Source organism: Rhineura floridana, chromosome 1 (genome assembly GCF_030035675.1).
Source record: "Rhineura floridana isolate rRhiFlo1 chromosome 1, rRhiFlo1.hap2, whole genome shotgun sequence".
NCBI classification, from domain to species: domain Eukaryota; kingdom Metazoa; phylum Chordata; class Lepidosauria; order Squamata; family Rhineuridae; genus Rhineura; species Rhineura floridana.
Window position 1 is genome coordinate 248,487,786 of NC_084480.1, and position 21,527 is coordinate 248,509,312.

The 21,527-nt window shown below is 39.7% G+C and overlaps 1 protein-coding gene across 5 annotated transcripts in view; it reads right to left on the reverse strand.

Annotated features, from left to right (window-relative positions):
- The window catches only part of KCTD1 (potassium channel tetramerization domain containing 1), a 106,018-nt gene that overhangs the window by 43,216 nt on the left and 41,275 nt on the right, over window positions 1-21,527 (reverse strand). The window lies entirely within an intron of this gene.

Below are 21,527 nucleotides of genomic sequence, written 5' to 3' on the forward strand. Positions count from 1 at the left end.
TGGTAAAAACATTATTTTAATCAACAGTTAAAGCTGGCTACCTCACACTTACACCCTCCTATACTGTTCTATCAAACATTCAAAAAGCAGGAAACAGAAGTTAAGGTTAAAAAGAATTATTATATTAAGGACGAATAGACATAATATTAAGAGTACATAAGATCCTCACAGTGACCCAATTCAGATGCAATGGTAAGTCAAACTATGGCTTAGCATGGAAGAGCAAGCCTGTGGGTTTTTGGAGGAAAGATCATGCCCGCTGCAGTCCTCCTCCAGTCCCACTGCTGCACTACCTACATCTAAGCCATGGTTTGCCTTAGTGTTAAACCATGAGCCCAGGTTTGGATGTGTCTCACTCCACATAAGCTACACACTAAACCAAGGTTTGTTTTTGGTTTACCTCTCATGGCTTGTCTGGGGTAAACTAACCATGAGCCTGGGTTCAGATGTAACACTAAACCAAAGTATGACACAGCCCTGGATAGCACAACAGCAATAGGACTGGGGGAGAAGTGCCACCACCACAACTATCTCTGTGGGAACCTGCACATTTGCTCTTTTAATGCTAAGTCATGGTTTGGTACCTCCTCTAGGATGCATACCTTAACGTGGTGAGGGGGTCTGAGAGTGTCGAAGAAGATGAGAGCAATGCCATCAGGAGTCTAGACCAAGAGGCTAGACTCCTAGCAGGAGAACCCAAGGTGGAATGGTCAAACCTGAGACACAAGACTAAGATGCATCTTCTCCCAGGCATTTTAGTACGTGTTTTTAAATTGCTTTTCTTAAAAAACATGTTTTTAAATTTGTATATTTGTTTTTAATGTTTTTAATTGTTGTAAACCGCCCAGAGAGCTTTGGCTACGGGGCAGTATACAAATGCAATAAATAAATAAATAAATAGTAAGCCACCTCTTAATACCTCTTACCACAAAAGCCCTATGAACAGAGTATCCAATATGCAACACGAGATAGTGCTGGAAAATGAGACCCCCAGGTCAGATGGCACTCGGCGAGCTACTGGGGAAGAACAACAGACGAGTACAAATGTGATTAATGATGCCACTGGGTCAAAGCCGAATGGAAGCCCAGAGGCTGATGTGCATAGATGTGAAAGGAGAGTCTGGAGTTGTATGGGGTACACCATAGGAACATGGAATGTAAGAAGCATGAACTAGGGAAAGTTACAAATTGTCAAAAAGAAATGGAATGCATCAACATTACGATACTTGCCGTGAGTGAATTAAAATGGACAGGAATGGGACATTTTCAATCAGGCAACTACAAAATATTTTATACAGAAAATGAGAAATTAAGAAGCAGAGTTGCTTTAATAGTGAAAAGTGATGTAGCAAAAGCAATTGAGAGCTATAACCCAAGGTCTGAGCGAGTGATATCAATGAGATTTAATAGGACACCTGTTAACATAATCATCATCCAAGTCTATGCTCCAATGGCAAACACAGAAGAAGAGGAAGTGGAGAGATTTTTCGGAGAAGTACAGGAAGAAATTGATCACACACCAAAAAAAGATGTGCTGATAACTATGGGGGACTGGAATGCAAAAGCAGAGGACAGAGAAGAACTAGAAATTGTGCAAAAATGGGGCTTAGGAGATAGAAATGAAGCAGGAGAAAAGCTTACTGAATTCTGTGAAGTCAATAATTTGTTTCTTGCAAATGCATTTTTTTGAGCAACCAGAAAGATGACTGTACACGTGGACATCACCAAATAGTCAATATAGGAATCAAACTGATTATATAATTGGTAGCAGAAGATGGAGAAGCTCCATACTTTCTGCAAAAACAAGACCAGGAGCAGACCGTGGTACAGATCATGAACTGGTAATATAGAAAATCAGAGTAACGCTAAAGAAGAACAGAGCAATCATAATGCCACATCCCAGAAGAATATAAAGATCAAATAAGGAACAGATTTGAGGCTTTAAACTTAATCGACAGAGAACCAGAAGAACTATAGAGTGAAGTCAGAGACATTATTAGGGAATAATGCAAAAAGACAGTGTCTCTAGTTAAAAAGAAAGACCTCAATGGATGACTGACAAAACTCTTAAAATTGTTGAGAAGACAAAAACACAGAACCCTAAATCCAATAATATAGTGACTAGTGCATAGGGACAAAGAGAACTTACAATAGTTATTGTATAGAAATAGGACAACGAAAAAGGTAGAACAAGAGCCCTATTCCAAAAGATCAGAGAAATTAAAGGGAAATTTAAGCCAAGAGTAGAGATGCTGAATAATCAACAGGGAATACACACTACCTGAACAAGACAAAATAAAAGGAAGATGGAAGCAATACACAGAAGAACTCTTTATAAAAGAGATGCAAGGATGACAGATTCATTCATGGAGGAACCGTATGATGAAGAACCAGAAATTTTAGAATGTGAGGTGAAAGCTACTCTTAAAATACTTGGAAGAAACAAATCACCAAGAACAAATGGCATACCAATAGAGCTGCTACAAGTTACTGAGACTGAATCTGTCCAAATTTTGACAAAAATTCATCAACACAAAACAATGGCCCACAGACTGGAAGTGTTCAATATTCATCCCAATTCCAAAGAAAGGGGATCCCAGGGAATGCAGTAAGTATCAAACTATGGCCTTAATATTCCATGCATGTAAAGTAATGCTCAAGATTCTACAACAAAGGCCAGATGTCCAAGCTGAATTGAGAAAGGGAAGAGGCACCAGAGATCATATCGCAAACATATGTTGGATGATGGAACACACCCAGGAATTTCAGAAGAAAATCACCCTGTGCTTTATAGATTACAGCAAAGCCTTTGATTGTGTAGATCATGAAAAACTATGGAATCCTTTAAAAGAAATGGGGGTGCCACAGCATCTGATTGTCCTGATGCGCAACCTATTCTCTGGACAAGAGGCTACTGTAAGGACAGAATATGGAGAAACCGATTGGTTCCCCATCGGAAAGGGTGAGAGGCGGGTATATTTTATCACCCTACTTGTTTAATCTATACTCTGAGCATATCATACAGAAAGCGGGATTGGACCAAGATGAAGGAGGTGTGAAAATTGGAGGGAGGAATATCAATAATCTAAGATATGCAGACGATACCATACCACTAGCAGAAACTAGTAATGATTTGAAACGAATGCTGATGAAAGTTAGATGAAAGCACAAACGCAGGACTACAGCTGAACATCAAGAAGACTAAAGTAATGACAACAGAAGATTTATGTAACTTTAAAGTTGACAATGAGGACATTGAACTTGTCAAGGATTATCAATACCTTGGCACAGTCATTAACCAAAATGGAGACAATAGTCAAGAAATCAGAAGAAGACTAGGACTGGGGAGGGCAGCTATGAGAGAACTAGAAAAGGTCCTCAAATGCAAACATGTATAGCTGAACACTAAAGTCAGGATCATTCAGGCCATGGTATTCCTGATCTCTATGTATGGATGTGCAACTAGGACAGTAAAAAAGCGGGTAAGAGAAAAATAAACTAATCTGAAATGTGATGTTGGAGGCAGGGCTGTGGAGTTGCTATGTCAAACCTTCGACTCCGACTCCTCTATTTTTCTACTGTCCGACTCCGACTCCTTCATAAATGGCAAATGTATATTGATGTGTTAATATTAATAAATTAATATTAATATTAATATTAAAATATTAATTTCATTTTGAAGTTGGAGTCAGTACATTTCTTCCGACTCCGACTCCACCCAAAATTGCTTCCGACTCCGACTCCACAACTCCAACTCCACAGCCCTGGTTGGAGGAGTCCTTTGCACATACAGTAGGGCCCCGCTTCCCGGCGTTCCGCTAATGCAGCGGCTTTGATTTCACTTTTTTAAAGACGATTTTGCCGTTTTGCGACATTTTCACGCGACGGCACCATTATATTCAATGGGTTCCGCTTTACGGCAGGGGCCCGCCTGTACCAAGGACCATGAAAAAGACAAATAATTGGGTGTTAGAACAAATTGAACCAGAACTAGCACTAGAAGCTAAAATGATGAAACTGAGGTTATCATACTTTGCACACATAATGAGAAGACATGATTTACTAGAAAAGACAATAATGGTGGGAAAAACAGAAGGGAGTAGAAAAAGAGGAAGGCCAAACAAGGGATGGATTGATTCCATAAAGGAAGCCACAGACCTGAACTTACAAGATCTGAACAGCTGGTTTATAACATATGCTATTGGAGGTCACTGATTCATAGGGTCGCCATTAAGTCGAAATTGAGTTGAAGGCACATAAGAACAACTAACACGGTTTGGTTTACGTGCATACTGGGTCATTCTTAAAAAACTGAAATTTAATTGAGACATGGTGATGAATAAAAATAAATCAACAATGATGTTACAATCAAAACTATGCCACATAAAAAACATTAAAAAAACACTCATTTATTTAGAGAACAGTACAACAAGAGAGTGAATTCTTCAGAAGAAAGCATATTTCTTAATGTACAAGAGAGCAGCACAGCTTTCAAAAGTTTTTTTATACTATTAATGTTACTCAGTGATGACATGTTCATGTTTTTCACTTTCTGCATGGAATAAGGAAAACACACATTTGATAATGTTGTGGTGCAAGGTTAAACTTTCACTACATACACCTTTTAGTAACCTTTATGGGTACAATCCAGGAAAGCACCAAGTACTTAATAGTGCACTCCTACACATGACTACCCAGAAGAAAGCTCCACTGAGTTCAATGGGGCTTACTCCCAGCTCAACCGTGCAATCATATAAAAGACTTATCTGGGAGTAAGACCCACTGCATTCTATGGGATTTACTTCTGAGTAAGCACATAAAGTATTGTACTATAAGTTTCACTTACTTTAATGAAGAGATTTAAGCATTTTTTCAGTTGAAATCAATTATTTATTTATTTGATTCATATCCTCTCCTTTCTCCCAGTAGGAACCCACCAAAAGGCAATCATCTTTGTACGCTATATGCATGTGAACTAATTCAACATTACAGTGAGATAAGTGTAAAATATTTCTGCTATTTCCCGGGGGAGATTCCTTGGCACGTAAAATACTATTATTTCATGTTTAGAGAGCCCATTGATCTACTAGTCAGTTTTATTCGTATGACTATGGCAACAGTGGTTACAATGGTTTGGATCCAGAAATCCCACTCGCAGAAGGATGGGGACAGTACTTTTGGTTAAGCCCTTTCCACCTTCCTCCTGCATCTCCATGAAAATCTGCTCCAGAGGGTTACAGGACCTTCTGGACAGCATGAGAGATTGTGCAGGAGCTGCAGGGGAAGTATGTGAACACTGCTACACCCTGCTTCCATGAGTAGCGACCTTTACTGGATTGCAGCATCTTCCATCTGCATAAGAGCTGCTTTGGATACACCCTAGTGTGTATAGATACAATGTGTTGTTTAAAGCAGCATAGGAATGCAGAAAAATGAGCTAATAGTCAATTTTTTCCAATTTGGGGGGAGGAACAAAAGCTTCAGAGAAGGTGGGAAATGGTTCCCCCCCATTTTTCCTTCCCCCTCTCCGAGCCTTCACATCTCTAGACATACTCCTGCCCACAATTATTAAGAGTCCTGTTGCACAATAATTGCACACTGCTTCACCTTCAGTATTTTTACATTCACATCCTGCTGGCGGGCTTCCCATAGGAACCTGGCTAACCACTGAAAAAACAGAATGCTGGACTAGATGGGCCTTTGGTCTGATTCAGCAGGGTGCTTCTTATATTCTTATGCTTTTACTTACATATTTTTAAAGGATAAAATACAAAGGGGCACACACCTGTGCAAAATTAGGATAAAACCCGTAACCTGCTGCATGTAGTATGACAACACAACCAGCACTCTGGGTACTGTGTTCCCTAATGTCAATGTATGCACAACTAGCAACAGATATATTTTAAGCAACAGATATATTTTAAGGTTGCCACCCAATGTTCCTTAGGGGAAAGGAACTCTTAAGGCATGACAGAGAAAAACTGGTGTCAGTATTTATGCACAAAGTTCACTATATTACCCACATGTGAATCCTACTGCCACCATAGTGTAAGGAATTTTTAAGAAAAAATTCTAGCTTCTGTACCATTTTTTTTGTAGACTCACTAATTAATGCTAGAAAAATGAGTAAGCCCAGCAAGTCATACAGGGAACCACATTAGAGAGGAACATATACATGCACTACATTTAAAATCCAGGGAACACATCTTCAAAAACAATAAACAGACCCTCTGAAATAGCAGAACCACTTTCCCCAAGATGGGCTACTATATTCGAGACCTCCCAGCTCTCTTGCTTTCTCAAATCCTGAGATGTTTTCTAAGATTTGCTAACTTGTGCTAACTGCCAAAGTGTTCTGATGAACGCAAACTCTTAGCTCCAATCTAAACTATAGAGATACTACTGTAATTCCACATATTCAGATTTGTAAACTTTCAGAGTAAGAAGGAAATAATTAAATTCATAATTCTCATCAGTGAAGGATCAACATTGTAGAAACAGACTGCTGCAAACTGCTACGTAGTCTATTATGTTGTCCTGTGCTACCAAACACTACTCCTTTGAAAGGTTACCTTGGAAAATAATAGAAAATAATTGTCCTGCACAATTCTCAATTACACAAATAGCTTTCAATGAGATCTACACAAGAGGACTTCTAGGTAGATTGTGCCGCACAGAATCTATCATGCATTATCTATTTGTTTAAGCTACCACTTAACGTGATCCATGATGAGTGCATAAACTAATCAATCATGTATTCTAGTCACTTGAATCTATTTATCTGAAATGGGGGGTCGACTTGATAAGGCTTTTTTTTTAACAAACTCCCAAAAAATGATACTGTTTTGCTCAAAGGTCTTTGGTAATCGCCTTTTATTTTTCTAATTTTGAGCAACATTAAATAGAAGCTAAGCAATGTCTGATGAGCAGTAATGCCAATGATCTGTGTAAAGGGCACTGCTGGGATAGGCAGAAGCAAAATGTGGTCAGTGAACTCTACAGTACCAAACAGTGACCAGCAGAATTCTTTACAACAGGAGTATATTTGCTACTGCAAACAGAAGAACATTTTGGAAGCACATTAGTCTGAGAAAGTGTTTTTGTTAACAGAAGATGAAAAAAACTTGCCATTTGAAAACCTCATCACATTGCATACCACAGTAGTTATGGCGGCAGCCCCTGAACACTTATTTCTACTGCAGTTACTAAACAACAGAAACACTACTTTATCTTCAGGGTCTAACTGGATATTAGGCAAAACACAGAGCTGCCACTGTCCTGCATCTTGTTCCCTGATAAAATCCTTCTGACTCATCTTTAATACTTTAATTTATAAATATTTGTTTTTGTAATTTGTAAATAACCATCCACATATTCACAAAATGACATTAACTGTTTTGTTTCTATTTGTATACTGGTATCTCTTACTTCATTAACTAAATAAACATATTTTTTAAAGAGACAGACAAAAAGATCTGATGTCATGACACTGCATTTCCCCCTGCTCCTTCCTACCTGCCAGTGTTCCAGGGCTTGGAAATGCACAGAATGAACAGCAAGGTGCCTCTGCCTTATTTTTGGCAAACATCCTTCCCTTTCCCCTCACCCCTCCGGTTGCACAGCCCACCCCAGGATGGTCTGCCAATGCTGACTGAAAGAGGGCTGCCAGAGGAAGAAGGTGATGGGGAAGTCACCTTCTGTCAGTGCCTCTCTGGATTCAAGCCACAGTTTGGTAAAATTTTGCATGAGAGAATTTACTTTAAAAAAAAGTAACTGCAAAAGTAGAAGTTTCATTTAAAAGGGAAATTGTCCATAATTTAAACAAATGCCTCAAAAACAGTATATAAGCTAGGAGAACCTACCTATAATTTCTAATTGTCAGAAAGTGGCACTGTTTTGTGAAGGATCAACACTCACAGCGCCCAACCTGAAGAACCTTCATTAGGAAAAAATTCCACTGTGGAAAACCAAAATGACACACTTTCATGTTCTACTAGACTTCAACTGCAATTACTCATAGATTTCACAGAACAGGAAGCGGCCAAAAAGTTCCTCCTGCTAAAACCCAGGACCCTTCAACGATGCAGTCCAGACTGCAGTGTATTACCAACATCAGAAAAGGCAGTCGCGCTACGGGCAAGCAAAAGGCACAGTGACAACACAGAGGCTACACAAGACAGGAAGTCCCAAAGATGCTTGTAAACATTCAGCACCGCTCAGGAGGTTGAGAGAGAAAGGAAACCAACTCTCCTTGTAGCAGCTTTAGAATTACTTGAGGAAGAACTTGCAGGGGCTTGAAATGTCTTGGACATTTAAAGAGAAATTGCATTTAAGGTATTTACAAGCACCTTTGGGGGGCTTTTTCTTTCATTTCTTTGTGCACATCAAATGGCTCCAGATGACTAAAGAAAGTGAGCCAAGACACGTTTCAGGGGATTATTTTATGTTTCTTGAGATAGTTTTTCAAGTCAGGCAACAGGGATCTATATCACGCCTGCACAACATGCAACCCACCAAACTGAAACTGCCCACCAGCCTATATTATGGTTTGCCAGGTGCTTGACAACTTCCTTATTTTTGCAGTCCTAGTCAAGCAGCACAACCAAAGATTTACAGAGCATCTTGCATAGCTTGTGAGCTATGTGGTGGGCCATATCTTGTTCAGGCCTGATTTATAGCATTCACTGAAAAGCATACCAATATTCTGGGTTTTACTATTTGATGTAAGATGCTTTTTAATATGAAATGTTTATCTGATCTGAAACAATGCACAGATACTCCTGAAGTTCTCAAAGAGTTTTTCCTGCTTCAGTGAACTGTACATGTGGCTTATCTGTAATAATGCAAGAGTGTCTCAAAGGCAACTATTTTTGTCTAAGCAACTGAACCAGCTTAATTCATCCTGTCAGACCAATGCAATGTTATAAATAACTACAGCAACTACAGGTGAAAGCAGGTGAAGCTTCACTGAAAGCAAAAAAGTCAATATCATTCAGACCATGGTATTCCCAATCTCTATGTATGGATGTGAAAGTTGGACAGTGAAAAAAGCGGATAAGAGAAAAATCAACTCATCTGAAATGTGGTGTTGGAGGAGAGCTTTGTGCATACCATGGACCGCAAAAAAGACAAATAATTGTGTGTTAGAACAAATTAAACCAGAACTATCACTAGAAGCTAAAATGATGAAACTGAGGTTATCATACTTTGGACACATAATGAGAAGATATGATTCACTAGAAAAGACAATAATACTGGGAAAAACAGAAGGAAAAAAAGGAAGGCCAAACAAGAGATGGATTGATTCCATAAAGACCTGAACTTACAAGATCTGAACAGAGTGGTTCACAGCAGATTCTATTGGAGGTAGCTGATTCATAGGGTCGCCGTAAGTGGTAATCGACTTGAAGGCACATAACAACAACAAAATTGGAGGTCGCTGATTCATAGGGTCGCCATAAGTCAAATTTGACTTGAAGGCACATAACAACAATACACATAGTGTTATCTAAAAGTATACGCCTTACTCTTTTCACTTCAGAGAAGAATAGCTAGCAAATCTAATGCCCAAATTTTAGGAACAGGGCCAAATCATAGAGTATAACATCTACAAATCAATATTAAGGAAATTATTTTACAGTATGTTGCTCTGTAACAGGGATGGGAAACCTCTAGGCCAATCACAGCCCTCTAAGGGATCCAGTTTGGCCCCTGAGGCCATTTTCCCCAAACCACGCCCACCAGCTGGTGTCACTGGTGAGAGTAGGCATTTGAAGGCATGCTCCCAACTGCCCATCAGCTGCTGGGCAGATTAGAGCACGCTGAAGAGGTTTGAAAGAGAAGTGCAGAGGGGCACCTTTTGAAGGCACACTCCTATTCTGGACAGATCGAAGGTCGCCTTCAGGTTTGAAGTCCCTAAAATCAGGGCTTCAAAAGAAAGCATCATCTGACCTCACTATGAAGGCAGGTGATTGACAGGTGGGCAGCCCCACTCATCTGTTAATTTTAGCCTGCCAGGAATTGGAGAAATTAAGATATGGCCCTCTGGCCAGAAAAGATTCCCCATCCTTGCTTTATAAGCTAATGGACATTCTATGATCTACACACAAGCTCAGGTTTAAGAGTCATGACATTAGTGTACATGTCCCCCAAATAAAAAGATAACCAAAACCACAACAGTGGGTTTTTTGTGTGAACATACTGTTAATACACTATCTAAATATGTGTATGTTTTGGAAGATGTGTATTTTACTGATTTTAGAGACTAACTTACCTATGAAGCATCTCCCTGTAATTTTGTAAGCTAAACTAAGGAGAGAAGAAAATACTTCAAACTACTATGGGCTGGGAGCTCTTCTATATTATATATCTGCAAGTAAATGGGTAAGTTATTTCCATGTATATGTAATGTAAGTGGGGCAAAATAAAAAACCTCTAAACGCTATAAGAACTGAGGAAGCAATATAAATCATATGTACATGGAAAACAGCTTTGAAAAAAACAGAAAATAGTTGAAGAATCTGTATAAGACTGCTAACAAATACAAATGTATGTTTGAATGCCTAAGTCTATAGATCAGCCTCTTTTTAACTTTTAGTATTCATACATTGTATAAATTTGATCAATGTTGGGAAAACATCTATGAAGTTGGAAGATATAAATGTTCAGCAATAAGGGACAACACATAACAAATGCCAACAATTAGAAAGATATTTAAAACCAAGTAGTGATCAATATATCATACACACACACACACACACACACACACGATGGGATTCAAGGGGGAGAGGGGAAGAATATTATTAGTGAAGGCAATTTAGCACCTGTCCCCTGGTAATATAAGAGCAGATATTGGGGTTTTTTTAAAAGTAAAAATAAGATATCAACTCTGCTTTTCACATCCAACACAGATGAAACGGTGTCCATGTCATCTTGTGCAAGGGAAGCAGGACAGGAGCTACCGATAGGCACAACCTCCAAGACTGTCCTGGGATGCAAAGGCAGCTATTTGCCAAATGACCATGAATTGCCAAATGACCACGAATACTGTACTATTCATAGAATCATAGAATAGTAGAGTTGGAAGGGGCCTATAAGGCCATCGAGTCCAACCCCCTGCTCAATGCAGGAATCCAAATCAAAGCATTCCCGACAGATGGCTTTCCAGCTGCCTCTTGAATGCCACCAGTGTCAGACAGCCCACTACCTCTCTAGGAAATTGGTTCCATTGTCTATGGCTCTAACAGTTAGGAAGTTTTTCCTGATGTTCAGTTGAAATCTGGCTTCCTGCAACTTAAGCCCATTATTCCGTGTCCTGCACTCTGAGATGATCAAGAAGAGATTCCGGCCCTCCTCTGTGTGGCAACCTTTCATGTACTTGAACAGTGCTATCATATCTCCCCTCAGTCTTCTTTTCTCCAAGCTAAACATGCCCAGTTCTTTCAGTCTCTCCTCATAGGGCTTGGTTTCCAGTCCCCTGATCATCCTTGTTGCCCTCCTCTGAACCCGTTCCAGTTTGTCTGCATCCTTCTTGAAGTGCAGACACCAGAATTAGATGCAGTACTCAAGATGAGGCCTAACAAGTGCTGAACAGAGAGCAACTAATACTTCACGTGATTTGGAAACTATACTTCTGTTAATGCAGCCTAATATAGCATTTGCCTTTTTGGCAACCACATCACACTGTTGGCTCATATTCAGCTTGTGATTAACGACAATTCCAAGATCCTTCTCACATGTTGTACTGCTGTATCCCCCATCTTATAACTGTGCATTTGGTTTCTTTTTCCTAAGTGTAGGCATTTATCCCTCTTGAATTTCATTCTGTTTTCAGCCCAATGCTCGAGCCTATCAAGGTCCCTTTGAATTTTGTTTCTGTCTTCCATGGTATTAGCTGTGCCCCCCAATTTTGTATCATCTGCAAATTTGATAAGCATGCTCTGTATCTCTTCATCCAAGTCGTTAATAAAAATGTTGAAGAGCACTCGGCCCAGGACCAAGCCCTGTGATACCCCACTCATTACTTCTGCCCAGTTTGAGAAGGAACCATTGATAAGTACTCTTTGAGAACGTTGAGGGTGAGCAGAGGGACCATGTCCACCTGCAATGGAGAGTTTCTAAATGTGCTCAAAGATTCCTGCTTATGTGTAAACAATAGTTCTAGTCAGGTGTTATGAAATTCAGTACGTGGAGGAAGAGTAGGGCAGACAGCCCCACTCCCAATTTCCATGTCATTTCCAGCTTTGTCCCCAACTTTCTTGCATTGAGTTCAATGAGGGAAGAGAAGGGATGAAGCCACAGACTCTCGTGTGTTGAATGGCATAATGTCCAAGATAGAGCTAACAGGCCTCCATGCGTTTCTCGTGTGAAGAGGGAAAGTGAGTAGGGAGTAGGGAAAGTGAGCCCTTCTGGCCCTGCTGTCATGGTCTGTAGCTCACCCATCAGTCATGCATTAGTGGGTGTCCAACTGAAATAGGGAAGCCTCTGTGCATTTACGTCTTCCTGTGGAGGCTTCCTCAGATGCTGGAATCCTGATTGCACAAGGTTCTGGAATTGAGGTAACCCTCTGTGGGAAGAGGTAAATGAATGAAGGCTCTCCTGCCTCAGACAGCCAGACTTATGAATGGATGAGGGAGCCGCATGCCAGGACAGCAGGGCCAGAAATGTGGCCCTGCAGCCATGCTCTACTCATTTTCCCTCTTTGTGCAAGTTGCACATGGAGGGTAACAAGCTATGCTCATCCCTCAAAATCAAAAGAGGCAGGAGATATTGTGCATGTGCGCTCTTTTAGACATTATGCCAAACAAATGGAGGCTAAAAACTAAAGTACCTATACCTAGATTTTACTGCAGTTTTTTATGATTTTGTGATTTTTTAAATTTTGTCTTCCCATTCTATCATTATTTTACTTACTTTTTGTAGTTAGCTGCTTTTGTTCTTGTTTTGTGTTACAGACTGGAGGAAGGCCGGAATGTAAAAACACGAAATGAATGAATGAACAGATGCAAAGTTTCTGTCCCATGAGTTTAGCAATTTGCCTGTGCAAATAGGGCCTCAACTAAAAACAGAGGGCATGTAGGATCTTTTACCACAGACAATCTAGTTTCTCTCCAGAAGATAGAGCTGCTGTTCTTACAATATCATACACATCATTCACACTTAGCTACCACCTAATACATGCTGTATGATTTACTGCACACAATAAATAAAAACTTGTCTCAATTACACTTGCATAATGAAACACAAAATGATATAATGGATCTTCATAATATTTCTTTGCTTGCTGTATGGGCTTAACATTAGCTAGTGTGATTTGTAATGGAGTTTTTAATCGATTAAAGGCTAGGAGCCAGAGGCTTCTCAGAAGAGACAGATGCAAAGAGGTTGAGCGAGGAGTAAAAATGGCTTACTAATTAATTACCAATCATTACAAAAATGTTTAATCATATATGTAGCAGTACTGTATGTACAGGAAGTATATGTACTATACCAGCAGAGTATCTTATCTTTTTATATTCTAGCAGCAGTTAAAGCTGACTCCTGCCACTGCTCCAGCACCGCCTTAATACAGTGATAGTGCTTCAGTATCAAATCAAATATTCCATCTCAGTCAAAAGTTTAATCATGATCATACCAATTTCACAACCAGATGGTGAATACAGAAAACCATTTGTCAAATGCTGGGGCAGTCAACATGGTGCCCTCCAGATATTGTTGAACTACAACATCCATCAACCCCAGCCACCATGGCCAACGGTCAGGGACAATGAAAGTTGTAGTCCAGCATCATATGGAAGGGATCATGTTCACTACCCTTAGCCAAGTGACAGTTTGCCAGACTGAGCATGCCACTTGATAGAGAAAACCAAGTGGAATATTTTACCACTCCCTTGCTTTCCCTGGCTTGTGGATGTGTAGCAAAATTCTCCTTGCATGCAGCTGAAAGATGAACTCTCATGTAGTAGTATGCCCAGTAATAAGATGCAGTCAACAGTCATATGTGTTCATCCCTAATGTATAATCCAGACTTCCCCAACCTGGGACCCTCTGACCATTGGCCATGCTGGCTGAAGCTGATGGGAATTGTAATCCAAAAGGTCTCAAGGACCCAGGTTGATGAAGACTGGCATAATCCATCAAGACAAACTATGTCCCTGTGCAAGACCAACATTAAAGACAACAGCTTGGCTCCTGAGAGTTTCCATCCACCAGTGGGAGGATCCTGTATGTAGTTAGCCACCCATGGGATACTCGTAGAACCAGAAAGAGAAGGAGGAGGCAACTTTTGCCAATTCCCCTTCTCCCTGTAGCTTTTTCTGCTGCTCTCCCCCAATCTTCTCTGGTAGGTTGAGGGACCTTCCTGGACTTTTGGGAGAAGGGAAGATCTGTGAAAATTGCCTTCCCTCTTCCAACAGCAGGATCCTTCATTGGACTTTCTATTAAAGTTGCACAGAAATAATGTTTAATACAATTACACCCCTGGAGCCTAATGTCTGATATGGCACTGTACGCTTTTCTTTTAACATAAATTTTCTAAACCACAATGAAGAAGCTGTTTGGAGGGATGGATGATAGTTGTTTCAAAAGGTGCTCATACTTAAGTCTCGTTTTGCAAATGTATCAAACCATTAAGAAAATCTTTTTAAAAACTGCAGCTGGACTACACTATGAGATATAGAACCCATTTTCCTTCAGAAAATTAATGCCTAGAAGTCAAGACTTATAACAGCCTGTCCTTAGGCATGTACTTTACAAGTTTCTGCAAATGACACTGAATCCAAATTGTACTGAAATCACCTCCACAGAATTCACAACATATGGCCCATTAAGCAGTAACTGGCACACTGATATTTCAGAGCCACCTTCACTGCTTTCTTCATTCAAAGAGAGGAAAATGTACGTTTCTGACACAACAAAAAGTCGGGGGGGGGGAAGGAAGGGAGACAGACAGATCTTCCAAAGTGGCTGAAAAATCTAAAACATTACTAATTATGTTCCAACTTCTAACACAATAGTTGGTGTACTATGGTCTATTATCAAGTTTATAGCTAAAGGCAGCAGACAATACAACCCCACATTCAATTTAATTACAGCCCATGGCTTTTGCAGCAGTGGCATATTTCAAAGGGTTTAACCACTCATTTATTTCTAGCCCATACATAAAAAGGTAGCTCACTGTCACACATATTCACCAATTAAAAATGAGCATTTTCTGATCTCTGGGTCTCTGCAAGGAGAACAGTGAGCAAAAAGGAGCCCTTGTCAACAGTAAAACCACAGAAGCTTCATTTAATAGGGAAAATGCTTTCAGGCACCTGCAATTCCAGTTTGTGCATTAGGACTTTGATGTTCGTATACTAAGGATAGTGAATTATTTAACTATCTGGGGAAAAAGGGATTTTGTGAGGTGCTGCTTCAGCTCTCCAGCCATGATTTCCTTGCCTCTCCCAATCGTACCCATGAAGATTGCTCAAGACTGGCCAAGACACAAAATATTGAACTTTCACTGCCTCTCTTTTTAGAGGACCATTCAGCATGAAAACACGACATTTTACTGAAGTGTATGGTGGCAGTTGCAAAGTAATGGTCTTAAGAGAAGCATCACACAGGTGAAAGGACACCAAAAATTAATGGGGTAGAGTGTTTCATATGCCATGGTACTGCAGGCACTTGTCACCCAAGTAATATGGGAACTTCGTGCCTTCTCAACCAATACAGAATAATTCTAGAGCCAGTATGTGGCATCGTGGTTTAAGAGTCTTGGAGTAGGACCTAGGAGACCAGGATTCAAATCCTCGCTCAGCCATGAAGCTCAGTCGGTGACTGTCATTGGCTCTCAACCTAACCTACTTCACAGGGTTGTTGGGAGGACAAAGGTGGGAAGAGGAAAACCGTGTATGCCACCCTGAGCAACTTGGATGAAAAGTGGAATACAAATGTAATAATAACTAAAAATAAAAGTAAAAATCTAGAATGGGGGTGGCATAGCTCAGTGATAAAGCACACACTTTGCATGCAGAAGGTCACAGGTTCAATCCCGGGAAACCCAGTTAAAAAAGAAGCAGGTAGCTGGTGATGGGGGAAAAACTTCCGTCTGAGACTCAGAAGAGCCACATCCAATCAGAGTAGACAACAACAACAACAACAATAATAAATCCCACCCTTCCTCCCCGTAGCAGCCCAGGGCGGCACAATACCTGGCTAAAGAGACAAATAGACTGAACCGGTGTAAGGCAGCTTCCTATGTTCCCAGGATAGTGAATGCTATGGAACGGCATGGTGCCTCCCCCTATGATTCTCCCTGCTCCATGTCATGTAAGCAAGAAGCGTGGTGGTGTTGTTGTTTAAAAAAAAGACATCCAAATCCTTCTCAATATGTCTGCCTCCTTTCCCTCCTCATAATATAACAACCTAGGAAGAGCTTGCTAGATCAGGCTGGTGGCCTATCCAACCCAGCACCCTGTTCTCACAGTGGCCAACCAGATGCCTATGGGAAACCTGAAAGCCAAATGCGAGTGCAACAGCATTCTCCCCACTCTCAGCAACTGGCATTCAGAGGTATTTGTCTCCAACATAGCCATCATGGCTAGTAGCCATTGGTATCTTCCATGAACTTGTCTAAACCTTTTTTAAGCCCATCCAAGTTGGTGGCCATCATCATTGCTTTTGGGAGCAATTCCACAGTTTAACCATGTTCTGTCTTTTGTTGGTCCTGAATCTACCACCATTCCCTATCAGGATATAGATTATGAACAGCAACTAATTTAACCATTCCTTAAGAGAACTTAGGTGATCTCATGCATTTACTTGTCAGTACCCACTCATATGCTGCCTGATGTTTCTCTCTCTCTTATGTTTGTTTGTGAGTGTTTGGCCCTGAAAAGCAACTAATGACTAACTGCAACAAACAAACAAAATGTATTATAGGGGCGAGAGAAGCAAGAGATGAGGTTAAATAACATCAACAAACAAAAGAAAGGGCCAAGAGTCAGTAAGAGAAAACAATATCCATACCGAATGATGAAACTGCTGTTGTTTTTCAAGACACCATTACAGAAATAATGGTTTGAACAAAATAAATAAATACAAAAGCCATCCCACAGAAGGCTGCTATACACTTCACAACTAGAAAGGAGATATTTTGCAGTCCGAATTAAAGTCACTCCTTCATGTTTCTTGGAGAGCACAGGACAGTATCTTTTCCAAGACCTGTTCCATTGGTTTTAGTATCTAGTATACAGACTGTCTTACATTCCTGTTTTTAAAAAGTGGAGAAAATTGGCAGGAGGGCCAGAAAAGCTAACAAAAAGACTGATATGAATGCAATTGTCATGAGTTTGTGTCATCCATGCTTCAGTTAGTTCCAGACTGGACTATTGTAATGCACTCTACACAGGCTGCCTTTGAAGACACATAGGAAGCTTCAAACCGATCCAAAATTTAGCAGCTAGACTTTTGTCTGGAGCTCTATATAACTCTGATGTTATGTTAGCTCTACTGGCTTCCTATTTGCTTCTGAGCTTAGTTCAAAGTGCTAGTTTAGCCTTCAAAGCTCTGAATAGTTCAGGACTAGGTTACCTTAGCTGACACTGCTTGGTCACATACATGCTGGGCCAGGAATTAAGATTATTATCAGAAGCCTTACACTTAGTGTTATTTTGGGAGATTTGATGAATGAGCATGAGAAACAGGGTTTTCTCTATGGTGACACCATAATTTTGGACTGCTTTCCCAAATGAAATTCAACAGGTTCCCTCTTTGTGCCTTTTTCACCAGATACAGAATGTGCTTCTATTCCACAGGCTTATAATACATTAGTATTGTTGCTGCTAGTTTTAACGTGCAACATATTTTACCTTTGCTGCTGTAAGGTTTTGTTTTTGTTTTCAAGTTTTGGTTTTATGTTATGTTTTTGTTACTGATTTTAGAAATTGCTTGTTAATTGTACTTGTATTCTATTGTATATTATAAGGTTTTATTATTATGCTGTATGTCTCTCTCAGATGTAGGGAAAAATATTAACAACCTAGGGCCAGGTCTCACAATCATCTCAGCTGGTAGCAACCACAGATGGAAAAAAAACAACTTTGTGTAGACTTACAGCTACATCAGCAAGCAACAAAGCAGGCATCAGAATCTACTCACCAGTGTGGGATTCAGCTGATTTGATTTTTGATATGCCATTGAGTGACTAAAGCTGAATCCTGTGTATATTGGCAGATGTGCTCAATTGACTCACCACTGATTCATACAACTGAAAGTCAGTACAGGTTGGCCTTTTCCCAGGGGCCACCATGGACTGATACAGTTGTAAAAATGTGCTTAGTTGCATTCAGATCATCTGGATATAAGAATGGATCTGGCATGCTTAAGAATATGGCATAAAACCCTTAGTTAGACAGTGCAAGGTGATAGTGTATGCCATTTTTAATTATTTCTCTCATTGTTCGTTTGTTTCTTTCTTTCTCTATGATGAATTCCTCTGATGTTGTGATCTTGTCTCTGGCAATCTCCAGGTCCACAGCACTGAACAAATAAAGTTAAATAATTAACCTGAAGACATTCATGACTTCAGTCATGCTTACTTTCCTTCCTTATATACAGAACCCAGCATGGTCAAGCACTGGTCTCACTCTCTTGCACCGCAGCCTTATGCTTTCTCTCCAACTTCAAGAATACAAGCAGCAGCTTGTGGAAGCTACAGCTGAACAGCTGTAACAGCCTTTGTATCCAAATACTGGTACATCTAAGCTGTAACAGAAATCTGTGTCTCATCCTGTCATTATAGCCCCAACCAAAGACAATCTGGTCTCTGAAGAATTTCTAAACTTTGTTGACCAAACTCAAAAAATATTGATTGGATACATCTTGATAGCTATTGTACTGTTTTAGATTTTGATTAGGTATGAAAAATGAATACACAAGTATGTAGGAGACAAACAGCCAACTTATGAACCTCATTCATCGTTCCCAGCTATACTACTGCACCATTGATACTAACACTGTTGAATTTCAGGAGCAAAAAGACTGAAGCCAAGATCATACAGGCTCAGTCATATATGATTAAAATACTATAAAGCTTCCCGTGTCTGCTATCTAGAGCAATAGCTGGATTAAAGGAATGTTTAACATGCCTTCTCCTCATTCCATTCCTGCATCCTACAATGCTTCTGTACCTTACACACTAAAATATATTTACCTAGCACAGTAAAATGCATCTTAGAATGAAAGAAGAAAATGGATGTAGTATATCAAAATCCAAAACACAACATTCCTGAAATTCCAGCGCATCTACACTTGGTAGCTAGCGCCACATTAAAATATCTGAACTCTGCATTTCCATATCTGGTATTGAACAGCATCCCAATTCTAAAAATATATACATGGAAGTCTGTCCATTTATGTGGCAAATATAATATAAATATTTCCTGCATCTAGCTGTGAACAAGTTGCCCTCATTTTACATGTTTGGTCTGGAGAACCCCAGTATAAAACTGGTGTACATACAGCAAGTATGGAGCTACCCTCACTTACATATAACACTTAAGAACCACAAATACATGTGTATGCACATAAACACAAGTTTTCCTGTTCTCCAAGAATGGTCTCAAATAGTTTCATCACAAATGTCAAAGCCGCTTTGAGCCTGACAAATACCTCAAGAAGAACTCATCTGTGGACTCAGGGATGCCACTCTGAGCTCCATAGACGAAAGACAGGACAGAAGCATAAGAAGCAGATAAATAAATTATCTTCAATGAGCAGAGGAATGCACCATCTGAGCAATCTATGCATGGTGCCTTTCCATTCACAGAAGAGGAAGCCTTAATATACAGAAAATGTTGTGGTCATGACCAACGTGGGATCATAGTGTTAGGCCACTGAATTCAGTGGGATGTATTCATTTCATACATCAAAGCCAAGGCATATTTAGGGTCAGGATGTCAATATTACAAATTATACGGGCACAAAATATGTTCATCGAGTAACTCTAGGTGAAAGCTCAACTTTCCTGTTTTCAGGGAGATCAATACTTTACCTCAAGTCTTCACCTAAAACTAGAGTGCACCATTTATTTTTAGATTCATATTACTGGCAGCATGTACATCTTTATAATAACAGGAATCAATAAAACTATCAGTCTATGACCTTCAAGACCTTGAAGCTATCATGAAAGCAGCAATATTTGTCAGCCACAGAATTCAGAGGCATACCACTTGATGAAGGCAACTCAGTAATGACCTGAAAAGTCTATGTTTATAATTAAGCAATAACTATTGTGGGTCAAGAAATTTCCTCTAGATTAATGACCAGCTACAATGTTTGATGGCCCAAGGCAATACTTCAGGCTTCTTCGCCCAAACACCTATCCATTTCTTCAAACAACTCTGTGACTTTACCATTATGGCTATTGTTATATTTGAAAAGAGTAGGGAAAGTATCTTACAGCACAATCCAAACCATGTTTACTCAGAAATAGAACTCAATGGGGCTTACCTCCAGGAAAATGGGGTTAGGATTACAGTCTCAAATTTATTTTCCCATATTTTAAAATTTGTATTTAGACTTACAGGGTCATCTATGGAGAAGGTGGGTGTGAAATGCTGCAATTATTTGGGAAATAATAATTGCAGAAAGAAAGGTTACTAGATAAAGCCTATTGAAATTGTGTCTTTTGCTAAAAAATAAAATTATACTGTTGCACACAAGCCAAATGACTATGTTCACCGCATCCCACTCCCAATGGGTGAACAGCCAAATTATCCTACTTAATCAAGAACGACCCCCCAATAAAATAGAGGATTACTATTAAACTAATGTTTAACATTTTCCAGTCTAACGGAATGCTCATTTCTTGGGGGAAAGTACCAACACAGAAACAACAGATGTCTTCATTCTATCTACTGCATATACAATTTCATCAGAAGTCTGGCTTTCCCTCTTATCTGTAATGTATGACTTAAAAGTTAGTAGCATTTAAAACCTCTACATAAACTAAGTTCACCTTAGTAAGCTTCTTATGCAGTTTAGGGAACATAATTATAAATTATTGGGGGAAGGGGCTTTATAAATTATGATGTAAAAGTGATTCTCAGCTTAAAAAGCACAGCCTCTTACTGCAGTAACATATGGTGAACTACACTTGCATGCAAATATACTTCTTTTAAGATTGTCTTTTTTATTTCTTGCTTACAGACATCCAACGTAAGAACACAACTCTGAAATATGTTTTCAACCATCAGTTCCTACTTTGCATCCCAACTTTTGTTAATTTCATGCTGGTATTTTTTTAAAAAAACTAAAGATGTAGTTTCTTTCATCAACAAGCTAGAATAAAAACATTATCTACACAACAGCAGATATCTAGTCATTCACAGCCATAAGATACACGCAGCAGGAGACCAAAGTACAATATTCTACTCAAGTGGCCCCAAACTCCAAACAGTAAAGAGAGGTCACATGCATTTTACAGAAGACAGATGCTGATGCAGCCATTCACAAAAAGGCCCATTCTTCAATTAGCCTTC